The sequence below is a fragment of the Chlorocebus sabaeus genome, chromosome 4 (assembly GCF_047675955.1).
Source record: "Chlorocebus sabaeus isolate Y175 chromosome 4, mChlSab1.0.hap1, whole genome shotgun sequence".
NCBI classification, from domain to species: domain Eukaryota; kingdom Metazoa; phylum Chordata; class Mammalia; order Primates; family Cercopithecidae; genus Chlorocebus; species Chlorocebus sabaeus.
The window spans coordinates 35,808,621-35,824,781 of record NC_132907.1 but is presented as its reverse complement, the minus strand read 5'-3'; the positions used below and the strand labels follow the sequence as shown (position 1 = coordinate 35,824,781).

At 38.1% G+C, this 16,161-nt stretch overlaps 1 protein-coding gene and 1 pseudogene across 4 annotated transcripts in view; one reads left to right on the top strand and one right to left on the bottom strand.

Moving 5' to 3' along the window:
- Window positions 1–16,161, bottom strand: part of PDE4D (phosphodiesterase 4D) — an 814,938-nt gene that overhangs the window by 558,542 nt on the left and 240,235 nt on the right. The window lies entirely within an intron of this gene.
- LOC119618339 (NADH dehydrogenase [ubiquinone] 1 beta subcomplex subunit 4 pseudogene) lies at window positions 5,044–5,415 on the top strand (annotated as a pseudogene).

The following is a 16,161-nucleotide window of genomic DNA, read 5'->3' as shown; positions in this document are numbered from 1 at the left end:
GGAACTGGGTAACAGGAAGAGGTTGGAGGGCTCAGAAGACAGGAAAATGTGGGAAACTTTGCAACTTCCTAGAGACTTGGAGGGCTCAGAAGACACAAAGACATGGGAAAGTTTGGAATATCTGAGAGACTTGTTGAATGGCTTTGACCAAAATGCTTATAGTGATATGAACAAAGAAGTCCAGGCTAAATTGGTCTGAGAGGGAGATGAAGAACTTGTTAGAAACTGGAGCAAAGGTCACTCTTGCTATGCTTAGCAAAGAGGCTGGTGGCATTTTGTCCCTGCCCTAGAGACCTGTGGAACTGTGAATTAGAGAGATGATTTAGAGTATCTGGTGGAAGAAAATTCAAAAGGAAGCGCACCATAAAAGTTTGAGAAATGTGCAACCTGATGATGTGATAGAAAAGAAAAACTCATTTTCTGGGGAGAAATTCCAGCCAGCTGCAGAAATTTGCATAAGTAATGAGGGGCTGAATGTTAATCACCAAGACAATGAGGAAAATGTCTCTAGGGCCTGTTAGAGGCCTTCACAGCAGCCCCTCCTATTACAGGCCTGGAGGCCAAGGAGGAAAGACCTTATTTTGTAGGGTGGGCCTAGGGTCCCCCTGCTCTGTGCAGCCCTGCATCCCAGCTGCTTCAGTTCCAACCATGGCTAAAAGGGGCCAACATACAGCTCAGGTCATTGCTTTAGAAGGTCCAAGCCTCAGGGCTTAGCAGCTTACACGTGGTGTTGGGCCTGCAGGTGCATAGAAGTCAAGAACTGAGGTTTGAGAACCTCTACCTAGATTTCAGAGGATGTATGGAAATGCCTGGATGTCCAGGCAAGAGCCTGCTGCAGGGACGGGGCCCTCGTGGAGAACTTCTGCTGGGGCAGTGCAGTAGGAAAATGTGGGGTGCAAGCTCCCACACAGAGTTCCCACTGGGGCACTGTATAGTGGAGCTGTGGTAACAGGGCAACCATCCTCCAGACCCCAGAATGGTTGATCCACCAAGAGCTTGCACTGTGCACCTGGAAAAGCTTTAGACACTCAATGCCAGCCCATGAAAGCAGCCAGGAGTGGGGCTGTACCCTGAAAAACTACAAGGGTGGAGCTTCCCAAAGTGGTGGGGGCCCACCTCTTGCAACAGCGTGACCTGGATGTAAGACATGGAGTCAAAGGAGATCATTTTGGAATTTTAATGTTTAATGACTGCCCTATTGGATTTTGGACTTGCATGGGGTCTATAGCCCCTTTGTTCTGGCCAATTTCTCCTATTTGGAATGAGTGTATTTACCCAGTGCCTGTACCTCCACTGTATCTAGGAAGTAACTAACTTGCTTTTGATTTTACAGTCTCATAGGCGGAAGGGACTTGCCTTGTCTCAGTTGAGACTTTGGACTTGGACTACCTAGTTAATGCTGAAATGAGTCAAGACTTTGGGAGACTGTTGGAAAGTCATAATTGTGTTTTGAAAAGTGAGAAAGATGAGATTTTGGAGGGGCAAAAGGTGGAATGATATGATCTGGCTCTGTGTCCTCACCCAAATCTCGAATTGTAATCCAAATTGTAATCCCCATGTTTTGGGAGAAGGAACCTCATGGGAGGGGATTATATCATGGGAGCAGTTCCCCCTGCTGTTCTCATGATAGTGAGTGACTTCTCAGGAGATCTGATAGTTTTATAGGGGACTTTTTCCCCCTTCACTCTGCACTTCTCTCTCCTGCTGCCATGTGAATAAGGACATGTTTGTGCCCCCTTCCACCATGATTTTAAGTTTCCTGAACTTTCCAGCCATGCGGAACTGTGAGTCAACGAAACCTGTTTCCTTTATAAATTATCCAATCTCAAGTAGTTCTTTATAGCAGCATGAGAATGGACTAATACACCCTTGTAGTGATTAACATTTTCATCTTTTAAGAATATTCAAAAATAGATGTGCAGCAAAAATGTCATACCATTGCTTCCTGTGCCCTGTGATGCACAGTGGAGCAACGCAGCACTCCTCACTAGATAAACATTCTCAAATAACAGTACAGGGCATGCAGTTCTAGGAAGGCAGACCACACAGCTTAGAAAAAGTATACGCTGCAGCTTGAAGTGCAAACCACAATGAGGCAACGAGGAGCTTATGTCCACTCTCAATGTAAAACATATCTCTGTTAGGTCTTCAAATCCCTATGGTTCTCTGCAGTCACCCATCAATGACAACTAAGGGACCATGAAGGGGGAGACATGGACTGGCATTGTCTGCTGCACCATTCTCCTGGTGGTTTGATTAAAAAACACTGAAACTGGAGGATATGTTTAGATAATAATTGTATGCGTGCTTCAGTGCATCTTTTCTCTCTACTTTTAAACTCAGGTAAAGTCAAATGCCTATATATTCTTATTATTTACATCAATGACTGTTTCAGGAGGTTGACATGTCTTGTTATCTAAAACCACAGAAAATTTGAATGTTGATCAACATTTAAAATGGCAACAGGAATCTTTTCCCATTGTTTAATTTTATTTATTTATTTATTTTTGAGACAGGGTCTTGCTCTATCTCCCTGGCTGGAGTACAGTGGCGTGATCTCTGTTCACTGCAACCTCCGCCTCTCAGGCTCAAGCAATTCTCCCACCTCAGCCACCCTAGTAGCTAGGGACTACATGCGCATGCCACCACGCTTGGCTAATTATTTTGTATTTTTTTTGTAGAGATGGGGTTTTGCCATATTGCCCAGGCTGGTCTCAAACTCCTGGGCTCAAACAATCCACCAGCCTTGGCCTCCCAAAGTGCTGGGATTACAGGCATGAGCCACCATACCTGGCCAATTTTATTTCTTATTTGTCCTTTTTTGTTTGTATAGCCATTCTCCTATTGATAGACACTGTTCATTTTAATTTTTGACTATAACAAAGAATGGTTTTGGGAAATTTTAAAATTTATTTTCTTCTTTTTTTTTTTTTTGAGACGGAATCTCGCTCTGTCGCCCAGACTGGAGTGCAGTGGCCAGATCTCAGCTCACTGCAAGCTCCGCCTCCCGGGTTTACGCCATTCTCCTGCCTCAGCCTCCTGAGTAGCCGGGATTGCAGGTGCCGGCCACCGCGCCCGGCTAGTTTTTTGTATTTTTTAGTAGAGACGGGGTTTCACCATGTTAGCCAGGATGGTCTCGATCTCCTGACCTCGTGATCCGCCCGTCTCGGCCTCCCAAAGTGTAGGGATTACAGGCTTGAGCCACCGCGCCCGGCCGATTATTTTCTTCTTATGCCAAAACAAAAGCTTATAACAGAAAATACAGGCAAAACGTGACTATGTAAAATTTCTGCAATTGTACTTACCCTGAAATAATCACTGAACGGCATGGTGGTTGTTATGGTGTGTGCATGCGTGCAAGTGTGTTTACAACATTTATCTTTTTCTCAGTATAAGCTTATATGTAAATTTTCAATTTACATATATGAATAAGCAAATGCATAAATTTGTAAAAATTGAATGGTACTACACATACTTTTTATAAGATCCTTTTTTTAATCCTGTAAGGCTATTAAAATATCCAAAACACTATCCATATTCTAGTACTATGTTCGCAAAGTATTCATTTTAAAATATCACTGTAGTAGAGTATATTACAGCAGGTAAAGAAGTTCAGTTGAAAGTTACACTCCTAATATTTGAGAGATAAGAATGAAGTTTGATGTACTTAATCCTATTGCAATAAAGTGAACTTTCAAATATTTCAAGCCTTCATTGCAAAGTAAAATAAGATCTATTCTTATTTCTTCAAAAATTTTATATATTTAAGCAGGTAAAGTGTCTCCAGCTGAAAGAAATACTTTTATGGCCAGCCTTCCAAATTGTATACCACTTTCTTCTCTTTTAATTCTTCTGTCTCAGATATTTAATTAATAAGAGCTGCTGTAGCAAGGGGCTTATCTATAATTTTATTGTCACCATTTCTGAGTCATCTACTTCTGATTTGTTTTAAAATCAAATGCAAGATATTTGGCTAACATACAATCACCATCAGCTAGGAATATAACAAATAAACCAATGACAGCCTTCTCTGACGCACTCTTACTTTTATCTGAACCATTTTGCTAAGAAAAATTAGTTTATTTATTCATTAAAAGTCTTAAGTATCCTTCTGTTATATCCGAAACCTCAATTCCTCAACTCCTTTTTTGTTAGTTGGCCATCAGTCGTCAACCATCATCCAGTTAAAGTCAATGATGTGAACAGTTAAAGTCAATGATGTAAAGGTAAGCAAAATTCTTTTAAGTTCTGCTTTGAAAAGAGGGAACAAAACCCTTGGTGACAGGAGTTTGTAATCTAAAAGGGGCACTGTGATTAAGTGACATATTGAAGAACACATACATGTGTGCCAGGAAACAAATCTATACTGAGTACAATCAGAAACAGAGATTCCATCAGACATATTATAAAGCTTGCTTAAGGAAGCCTGAGGGAGCAGTGACAATCTTTATTATGGAAAAGGGTATAGTTTGAGAAAATAATATTACATCGAACTGGGAAGGACAGCTAAGAGAATGGATGACAGAATCAGGATATAAAAAGAGCATAAGGCCTAAATATAACCAGATGGAGTTAAATAGGTTCATATTTGAAGTCCTGCCCTTTGGTTAAAACAAAAACATCTAACTGAGCAGCTGCCGAGAGAGAAGGAGATGATGCCTAAGTCAAGCCCTTTTAGTTAAGTGCATGATGTCACAATGATACGATGAGGCAGCCAGCGTGTACCTAAACTAAAGTCATTTTCATTGATAAATCACCCCCAGGATGAGGCAATGAAAAAAAGAGTCTCTATGATGCCGTGAGCTAATTGAATTACTTTAGGAATTTCTGGAATTTGCTCATCTTTGGGCCGTTAAATTACAAAAGGAGGTTATGAGATAGGAGCTAGCCTAATGGGGAGTCACTAGAAAAGGAAAGAGATGTGATAGTATAATGGTAGCCAACTTAAGGAATAAAAAACATAGGGAACAGACCTGATGGTTACAGAAACAAAAGTGTCACATGAAAATGGAATTTCAGGCAGTTGTGCACTGGCTCACCAAAATGTCATTCCCAAAGTATACTCCGTCGCACCTCACCACTCTGTCCTTGACCCTCAGCTGAATATGACATATCTCTGGAAGCCTGGCAGATGCAAGCTGAACGGTTGGCCATAAGAGCCCAGTTGAAACAAGACTACCTGCTTCAGTACAACAACCCTAACCGCCAAGAGCTCACTGAAGATCTTGCCTTGATTTGAGATCAGCAAATGTCTATCCTAATTTCAGACTCACTCCTAAAAACTCACTCTTGGAAGCTCTGTGTGGAATTGGGCCCCTCTTCTTCTGGTATTATGTTTTCAAAACTGACAGGGATAGAAAAGAAAAACTTATCCAGGAAGGAAAATTGGATGGAACATTTAACATCTCATATTAAGTCTGGCAATGATGACTATATGGATTCTTACTTAAATAAATCATCTATTAATCATTCAAAAAAAAAGAAAGAAAATGGAATTTCACTCACCCTGTGTGTTTCCAAGATTAACAAGTAGGAGTAATGCTACTTAGAAGTTTTGTGGAGGCCAAAGTTCAGTGAAAGCAAGACCAAGCCAGCAACACAGAGCCAGCCAATGACACATCAACATTGACCAGGAGAAGGATGGCCAGCAATGGGGGCACAAGCATTGACCTTTGAAGGGTCACATCACAGCTGTGTTAGCACTGAACCACAGGGCACTGGTGTCTTCTTTCATTCTGAAAATTCGGGTTCAACAAAAAATTTGTTTCCTTCCCAATTTACCTTCCTTTGAACTAATTAAACTTCTGTCCTCTTCATCCCTCAACTATTAAATATTAAAAAATATGTTGACCAATTTAAGGTTTTGAAATACAAACATTATACGACCAAAAGGCTTGATAGATTCTCAACAGCATGACACTGTCTACTTCTCTGTAGGTATCTCCTGAGCACCAGAAACTAAACTCCCTTGATGAAAATAGCTTTTCAAAACATGATAGATATGCTAGTGCACTGTATTCAGAATAATGTGAGTTCATACGGACTTGTCAGGATGTAAAGAACATACAATGCTTGGTGTGTTTCATGCGGGCCCCAGGTATGGCCCCGGTGCAGTGCCTCACACATTGAATACACATATGAATCACCCGGGATCTTACTGCAATGCAAATGGTGAGTCACTAGGTCAGGGTGGGGTCCAAGAATTTCTACCAAGTCCAGGTGATGTTCATACTGCTGGTTCATGGATCACATTTTGAGTAGCAAGGTAAAGCATATTTCCCATGAAGCAGCATTGCAGAATGTTTATTACCAGGCCAATATTTACCTAGGCATTTCTTTGCTTTTTATATTAACACTTCTATTGACACAGATCATAAAATTTCCGTTTTCCTTTCTTTGAAAATTAAAATATACAGTATACTAAAACTTCAAAAAAAAAATCAGACAGTTTTTCCCCCCAGGTACTTAAGAGGATACAAACCCATGAAACTTGGCCTCAATTAGATTACAGTGGTCCCTCAGGATCTCTGGGGAGTGGTTCCGGGACTCCCTGCAGATGTCAAAATCCATGGATGTTCAAGTTCCTTATATAAAATGACATAGTATTTGTATATAACCTACACACATCAATATACTTTAAATCATCTCCAGATTACTTATACCTAGTACAATGTAAATGTTATGTCAATAGTTACTATGCTGTATTGTTTAGGGAATGACAAGAAAAGTCTGTACATGTTCAGTATATACACAACCATATTATTAAAAAACAATTTTGGATTGAATACACAGATGTGGAATCCATGGATACAAAAGGTCTACTGTACTTGGAAGTATCAATAGGAAATTTCATCAAAATTGATGGTGAATTTTGCACAGAATTAACTCTCATTTTGTTTTTATTTATTCAGCATATGTAAGTTGGTCTCTAATAATAAAATAATTACAATGACTATTTTTCTCCAGCTCTAAATTTATTATAGCAACAACTCAGGATCAAATATAATTTGAGATCCCTTTGAAGGGGTATAAGCTGTTGGTTGATAATGATGTTGAGTAGATGGTCCAAAAAGACTCAGTCTGAACATCTTCAATTGTTTGCCTTAGACCAAATTTTAAGTGAGTGTAAGAATTCATCTTCTTTGAATACGGTGTATTGAATTTCTTAATGAATTCTCCAGCAAACATGAAAAAGTAAATGATGTTATCCAGGCAAGACTGTTTCCTTATAGAAAAGTAAGAATGTCATCTGTGGAGTTTTGAAACTTTATTGTAAATCATCACACATGACTCCTGGGGAAGCTTGTACATATATTCTGAAGTAGAAACTGCCCTTTTAGCGGTGATATTCAGAATCTAGTCAGGCTGATCATTGTCCTAGTCTCAGCTTTTAGCCTCCTGTTTCCTTCATCTGAAATGTTCTTGCCCTTCACCTCCTTCAAGTCTATGCAAATGTCAACCTGGGGGGCCACGCTATTCAAAATTGCATCCCTACTGATACTTCCTATGTCATTCCCTTTATTCCTTAGCACTTACCACTATCCAACATATAATATATTTTACTTATTTTTCTTGAATATTGTCTATCTTTTCTGTAGTTTTCTACTGCTGGTGTAACAAATTATCAGAAACTTAGTGATTTAACAATTAAAATGTATCATTTTATAGTTGTGTAGATCAGAAGTCCAACACAGGTCTCAAAGGGCTAAAATCAAGGTGTCTTCAGGACTGCATTCCTTTCTGAATGGGCTAAGGGAGAATCTGCTTCCTTGACCTTTCTAGCTGTCCACATTCCTTGGCTCCTGGCTCCCTTCCTTCATTTCCAAAGCCAACAAAGTTGCATCTCTCTAACCCTTCTTCTGTTATCACATATCTCTCTAACATAACCAGGGAAAAGTCTTTGCTTAGAAGGACTTGTGCGATTAGATTGGGCCCACCGGGCTATTATAGACACTACATCTCCAGGTCTGTGCCCCTAATCAAATCTGCAAAATCCTTTTTTGGATGTGAGGTAACGTTCATATAGTCCAGGGATTAGGCAGTAGAACTCTTTGCAGGGGCCATTATTTTGCCCATACTCATTGAAATGTAAGCTCCAAAAGGTCACGGATTTTTATTTGTTTGATTTGTTATATTCCTAGCACTTACAGCAGCACCTGGTATACAGTATAAACTCAAAAAATATTTATTTCAGCAAATTAATGAAAGAAAATTGAATTGGGCTAATGATATCATGACAAACACATATTTGAAGTGCAGGTGCTAGACATAGACCCTTACTAGATTTTTTTGTTTTGATTTTTGAGATGGAATCTCACTCTCACCCAGGCTAGAGTTCCGTGGCACTATCTCAGCATACTGCAACCTCTGCCTCCTGGGTTCAAGCAATTCTCCTGCCTCAGCCTCCCAAGTAGCTGGGATTACAGGCACCTGCTGCCACCATGACCAGCTAATTTCTGTATTTTTAGTAGAGATAGGGTTTCACTATGTTGGCCAGGCTGGTCTTGAACTCCAGACCTTAGGTGATCTGCCTGCCTCAGCCTCCCAAAGTGTTGGGATTACAGGTGTGAGCCAATGTATCTGGCTAGCCTCTACTAGATGTTTGAAGAGTTAACCACTTTAATTAAATAAACCTTAGTCCTCATTTGAAAAATGAGACCATCACTTTGCCCACCTCATAGAGTGGTTTAGACAATCAATCAATGTGATTTGCATCAAAGTGGTCTGAAAATTCTCAGCTAAAGAAATGTAAATCATTGATACTATACTTTTTAAGTTGGTCTTAGTATTCTTACCTAAAAATTTGAGTTTCTTTGAGCTCAAAATATCAGCAATTTTGGTCACAGTTCACTCCTCAGACTTTCAAGATGCTGAAAAAGATGTGGGAAAATCTTAAAGCATGGCAATAGCCTTCTTTGGTTTCTTTTTTGCCAAACATACCATTCCTCAGGGTCACTGCCCTAGACTGAGGGTAGCATGATTGGACCATCTAAGAAGATGGTGGGATAACAGAAAGTTATTTGTAGTCTTCAGAGCTCAGTCTAGTCCAGGCTCTTTTTGACTGGGCATTTCCATTAGTATCTCCAAGTCACCCTGCTGCCTAGAGTTCATCATTCTCAACTACATATTATTAAGACATGTTAGCAAGTACTGCAGTGGTGCAGAAGAAAGTCACTAAGAGCCTTATTGTTTTTATTTCCTTAAGGTAGGACTAGAACATAATTTAACTAACACACTGTCTTCATATAACTTAAGTTTATAACCAATATCACATAAAATATAACATGCCCGCAAATACTTGTAGAATTATTTTGCTGATCTTTCAACAAATGGCACTTAGAACTTTTATCATGTATTTTTAGAATGTTTGTACAAGGAAATGAGCCTCTCCAATTTTATTGAAAACATTTGTCAATTTTATTGAATTTTTTAAAACTCAGAATTTGCTTGGAACTCATATGCTTATATTTACTAGAAGACTAAAAATCTAAAGGTTTAAGAGAATTTTCTATTGCCTTAGCAAATCTGTAATGCCAAAATTAGAAAACAGTTATTTTTCTCCAGGATTGATGTAATTAAAAACACTAAAGTGGGGGTCAAATGACAACAACAAAGCACTCTTAATATACATGTGGTTTATTTCTCTGGGCCTATGACTATATATGGATATTTGGAAACATTACGGTGTTTGGCGACAACAAAGCTATTCATGGTTAGTCAACAGATATGCACATTGTGGTGAAAACTCAACCAATAAAATTGTTAATTTAATGCAGTGATTCTCAAAGTGTGGTCTCCAGACCAGCAGCATTGGTGTCACTTGGGGACTTATTAGAAACATAAAATTGGAGGCTTTCCCAGAGATCTACAGAATTAGAAATTTGGGGGAAGAGGCCCGGTAATGTGTGGTTTACTGGCCCTTCTAGGTGATTCTGATGATCATTAGTGAATGCCCTTTTACTTTCTTACCTTAAAATGTCTTATAATCTTGTTTGATAATGTATATGAAAATGCACAATTGCTTTTTAAAATGTGAAAATCTGAGTCAGCAATTAGGGCCAAGTCATATCTAAAAATCATGTGGGCAGAGTATTCTGAAAACTAGATATTTGAATCAGCTGAAAAGCCACCACTGCAACCCAAACCTAAAACCTCCCCTAAAACCCAAACCCAAAAGTTTTATTCAATAATTTACATAAATTATCCATGTAAAATAAACATTGTATATATAAAGAAATGCTTTTCACATATTAACTGAAATCTAACTTATTTTGTTGGAATCTTCTCTCGCATTTTAGACATATTTTCCAGAGACTGATTTTCTTGCTCCACAATTGTATTGGAAACCCCCCAAAAAACAAAACCAAACAGACAAGCCAACAATATTCTCTTTTAATCAACTAGATTTTTTAAATCCAGAGTCTTAAAAATATGGGTATTTTCCCCTGTGAGTTAAATAAGCACAAAACAAACATATTATATGGTCTATAGTCTTATTTTAGTAACTGGAAACACTATTTTGCCTGCATTCCAATTGTTATGGTAAAGGTGAAGCCAAAGTCCTGAGACAGCCTCAAGGATCTGGTGGCTAATTCTTTCAACAGAACCAAGGACAGTGTCCCAGACAATGAGGTCTGTTTCAGCTGCGTCTCACAAGGTGAGTGTCCAGGGTATACAGAATGGGGTTGAAGACTCTTTCCACAAGAGCAGCAGAATAGCATGCACATGAAAGTACTCCATTACCAAGAGCCCTCAAGGGATGAACCTGTGTGCAATGGAGTTACACCATCCAGGACTTCCAGAGTAGAGGACTGGGGGTTATTGGTAGGCAATGGAGAGCCAATGAGATTTCAGGTTGTGGATTTACATATTACAGTCTCTTGTTAGGAGGATGAGCTCCAGCCAAAGTGTAAGCTTTAAACTGAATCTTACAGAGCCTGTTGTCAGGAAAGTCTGGCAATTTCTAGCTTGCCAAAAGCCCAGGCGAAAGCAATAGTGGTGGTGATGGAGGCTAGAATGTGAGAAACCTTTGGGCCAGGTTTGAACGTGATGGCTGAAGGAAAAAATAGGAAACAAGGTGAAAAGTTGGGCTCCTTGTTAAGAATTTCTTAATATTGGGTATGATACTTATTTTGCATTACTTATCCATGCAAACTATTGAGGACAACAAGATAATTTTGTGCTTAGATTGGTGTGTGTGTGTGTAGTGGGGGTTCCTCTATCATGTATCTAGCTGATTCAAATCATTTTTTTCTAAATGATAGGAACACGTGAAAAGTGATATCTCTGGGAGTCAGAGCAAGTATGGATCCATTTCTTAACTAGCAGTTCTTTAAGTGGAAGTCTGTGAACCTCTAAAGCAGCAGAGTCATGAAAGACATTTAGAATAATACAGTCACCTGGGTCCTGTCCCCAGAAAGCCTGATGTCATTTTTCTGGGTGTCTGGCCCAGGCATCAGATTTTTTAAAGTTCCCCAGGTGATTGAAAGTGGATAAGAACTAATGCTTGAAAATATAAGTGAAGGCTTTTTTCAATTAGATAATATAACTTTAATTTCATTCTGTTGATTTGCCTAATAATCTGTTGTGATGCTAATGAAACCAAAGTGTTATATATTTACCTCCTAGGGATTATGCAAAAACAAATAAGATAATAGGTATTACAGAACATCAAGCTGATACTTATTTGGGCACTGTTGTCAGCAACAGTGTTACAGCATTTTCCTGCTGGGAGTAAATACTTACATAAATCACTGGGAAAATACAGCAAAGTAGCATAATTTCTTCACTTTTACCTTTAACATGTGGGCTATAAAGTTGTCTATAAAATACTATCTGCCATAACTTATAATAAATACATCCTTTTTATTGACATAAGATGGGTAAATATAGTTTTTAAAAGGCATCAGAGGAGCGATAAAGGCAAACTGGATGTCAACACCCATTTTGAGGGGGTTAATTTTTCTTCCAGGAAGTTTATAAATGGCAGGTCCTGGAAATCCTAAAATCCCTAGATGGACTTTGCCTGGCACATACTTGGCATTCAATAAAAATGCAGTAAATGCCTGAACAAGACCAGCACATGTGTTATCTTCATATAGTACAGTAACACTACATTGTTTGGGCTGGGTTGTGCTGAAAAAGTTGATCTCTTCCAAGACTTAAAGAATAGTGTCTAAAATTTAGCAATACGAAATCTGAGCAGATGTGTAATGAAAATGCTATGAAATGATTAGAATATCTAAAACAAAGAATAAAAATACCATGGGTTTGCTAATTTTGGATACACAAATATGGAATATATCAAATACACATGCAGTTCTATCTGTAATATGTGATTTAAAAAATTAGCTTTTGGCTACTTTTAAAGATTTTCAACATGAAAGTTGGAACTACCCAACTTCCAATGAAGAAGTCTCAGTTCTATGCGTCTGCAATATTTAACTTCTCCCACTTTTTTCAAATCTCTTAGATTTCAGCTGTTATGACACATTTCCAAGACCTTTATTCAGACCCTTACAAGCTTTTGAAAAGACTCTTTTTTCTTTAATATGAGATGTATTGTTTACCTATTACACTGAGTGGCACTACAGAAAAACATGGATAATCTGTATTTCTGCACTCTTTGTGAATGAGCTAAATGCAATGTTTACCACCACAAATTTGGTACAACCTACATGAAATAAGACCTCAGTTTTAAATATAATACTGTTCCACATAGTATGACAAATATATACTTAGTATATGAACCATTTGGTATGCTACAATAAGACCCACCCCCAATTTAAGCAGGCTTATCTGAAGTTTACAGAAGATTTAATATAGTTTCTAGATGGTTAAATATATATATGTATGGGTGTGCGTGTTGTGCATGCACACATATTTGCTGAGTGGTTAATATAAAAGCTATGATAGGATGTGAGGATAAACACTGTGTTAGCTAAGTACTATAGAGAAAAAGAGTTCTGAGTATCTGGAATAGGATAAAGATCACAGGAAAAGAGATTTCCATAAAAGAAGCTTTGACAGCTTTGACCAACTCCTAACTATCTGCCTGTAGTCTACATTATGTATGATTAGAAAGTTTGTGTTTCACACAGAAGCTTTCCAATTATTAATTAGGAAAACATTTACACATGGTATGTCACATGAGTAGGTTTGTCTCCTTAGCAGACCACAGTAATGCAGATACTAAAAAGGATATGTTGTCAGAAATAAATTATTCATGCTTCCTAACTTTTCTAATTTGGTAATTTGAAAACATTAATAGGATTTGGCCATTCTTAATTGTGTTGATGACAATCCTTGCTCTCTTTATTCCTCAAGGCTAGTTGAAATTTATTGAATTTATATTAATTTTTATGACCATCTGTGGCTTCTCAAAAGTAAAATAACTTCAGAAGCTTCATAATTATGGAGAAAATATTAGGTAAAACTTTGCAGAATGATTTATAATTCATATGAGATTTTTATTTACTTTTTGAGAACTATCACTTGAATATGTAATCATCAAACAGGTGACCTTCCACTTATTTGATATGATAGAAGAAAACTTCTAGCATTCCAATTTTAACATTTTATTTGAAAATTCACTGCTATAATAACACTATAGAATTAAGGAGAGTTGTGTTGTAAACATAGTCCTTCTTTTTAAAAATGGGAACTCCTATTTTATCCTTTAGCTATTATATTCATCTACTCATTTTTAGTGTTGCTTTCACCAAACAACACGTCTATAGTAAATATATTTATGTTTTATGATTACAGGGAAGTGATTCCTAATGAAAACGAGAATAGAGTGTTCAAATTGGGGTTAGGCCATCTCAGTTCTGTCATAGTTTCCATTGTTGAAATAAAATCCCAACTGAAAGATAATAGGTCTTGTTAGTTGGCAGGCAGGTTTCATTGAGTAAACCAAGTTGCTTTCTAGGATTTTGTGCAGAAAAATTCTGCAACTCTAAAATTCACATAACACTTAAACTGACATCAAGAGTAGTGCCCGATCACTATAGAAGTAATCAATGACTGTAAAAGTTGTTTGGCTTTAGCCTCTGCTGTGAAAAAGCATGAAAAGTATTTATGAGAATAGAGAGGCATAAGGGGTTGCATTTTCCACAGTTTATTGGACATCTCTACTTGGACAACCACAGATTTCTCAGACTCTACTAGCCCAAATAGAACACATAATTTCACCCTCAAACCCACTCCTCTTGCTGGACTCCAAACTCAGTGAATGGCCTACTGTTCATCTAGTTGTCCCAAGTGTCTTCCTGTTCCTTGCTGTCATATATATTGAAATGCCAGGTCCCGGTGAATCTATTTCCTAAGTAGCTATTTCCTAAATCTCTTTACTTTTCATTCTCCCCTTGCTGCTGGTCCAAGTTATGAGTACTGACTTGTCTGAATTATTGCAGCAATGTCCCAGCTGGTCTCCTTTCCTTCAGCACTGTCCTTCCCCAATACAGTCTCTACAGCACAGCCAAATACTACAAACTCAAAGGCTTTCCCTTTTGTTGGAATGAAGTCCAGAATTCTTAACATGGATAGCAAGGCCTGCTATTTTCTGTTCCTTGCATTACTCTCAGCTTCATCTCCCATTATTCTCCAGACCATGTGCAACTGTCCTCTCTGCATCCTAAACTCCACGATATGCATGTTCAGTAACGTGGTAACGTCAAGAACTCTCCACTTTCCAACTTTGCATATGTTCTTCTCTCTGTCTGCCCTGTCCGTCACCTTGCTAATTTCTATTCAGCCTGTAGCTTTAGTGCCTCTTCCATGAACCATTCCTGAACTCCACATCACCCAGTCCTAAAATCAAGGATGACTGCTTGCATAGCATCCTATATTCTGCCTCATCCTGAAAGTGATTATACTTCACTATAATTGATGTTTACTCATCTAGCTTTACCATTGGACCTCCAGCTTCACGAGAATCATGTATGTGAGTATCCTGCTCACTGTACAACCTTAGCCCATTATAGTGATAAGTCCATGGTAGGTGCTCCACAAATATTTATTAAGTGAATTAATCTGAATGCAGTTATGTACAAAGACCATAGAGTTCAGATTTTTGTCTATGCCCTTAGCTATCATGTCAAAGAACTGCAGGGTAGAGCATGATAACTAGCTGTCAGCTTATTACAACAGACCTCCCTGCAATACAGTTTCACCCACCCTACCCCCCCAAAAAAATTCTAATCACTAGCCAGATTTAAATCTATTTGACTCTACTTCTTTCAGCGTTGGTAAGAACTATAGCAGCCATCATTTAAGAAGAGAATTAAATTACTAATATCTGTCTACCCATTTCTCTGAGAAAATGAAATTACTTCTCTACAGAATTAAAACACCATTTCTTTGAACTTGATGAAGAAGCCAATTTTCTTTTGTATTCTTGACTCAAAAAAGAATATATGTCTAGACAGAATATTAGGGAAGTTATTCCATAAGATATACGTTTCTGCTAGAATAAACTTCATTATTTCTACGAAATTATGGAAGTGGCTGGCTATACTTCTCTACTTACTTCTTAATTTTTAAAAAATAACAAAAATAACAAAACTAGATAAAAGAAAGTCTACTCCATATTTTCTAAAACAGAATTCTGCTAAAACACACACACACACACACACACGAGCTATGAATTTCTATACCATTCTTCAAAATTCTAAATATTGTCAACGTCATTTTAAGAGAAACAGAACTAGTTTAGTTAGTCTACATCTGTCCTGTGGTATTCTTTGCACCAGTGGATCTCAGACTCTAGCATACATCAGAGTGTCCTGGAGGTCTTTGTAAAATGCAGGTTTCTGGGCCACTCCCTTCCACCCAGAGTTTCTGATTCATTAGGCCTGAGATGGAACCAGAGAATTTGCATTTCCAGCAAGTTCCTAGGTTATATTGATGCTGACCTGGGGAACACACTTTGAGATGTGACTTATACATGTAACTAATAGTAGGGAAGCACATTTAGTTCTGTCCATGCAGTTCTATCAGGCATTTTGACATGTGCCGTCCTCTTGTTCTCTTTCTTTCCTTTTTTTGGTACCAGTATCTAACTCAGCACTACTGCCTAAATACATAAAGCCTGTATTCCATGTTAAAACTTAACAGCACAAGGGTACATCATTTAAAACAAAACAAAACAAAAAAAAACCA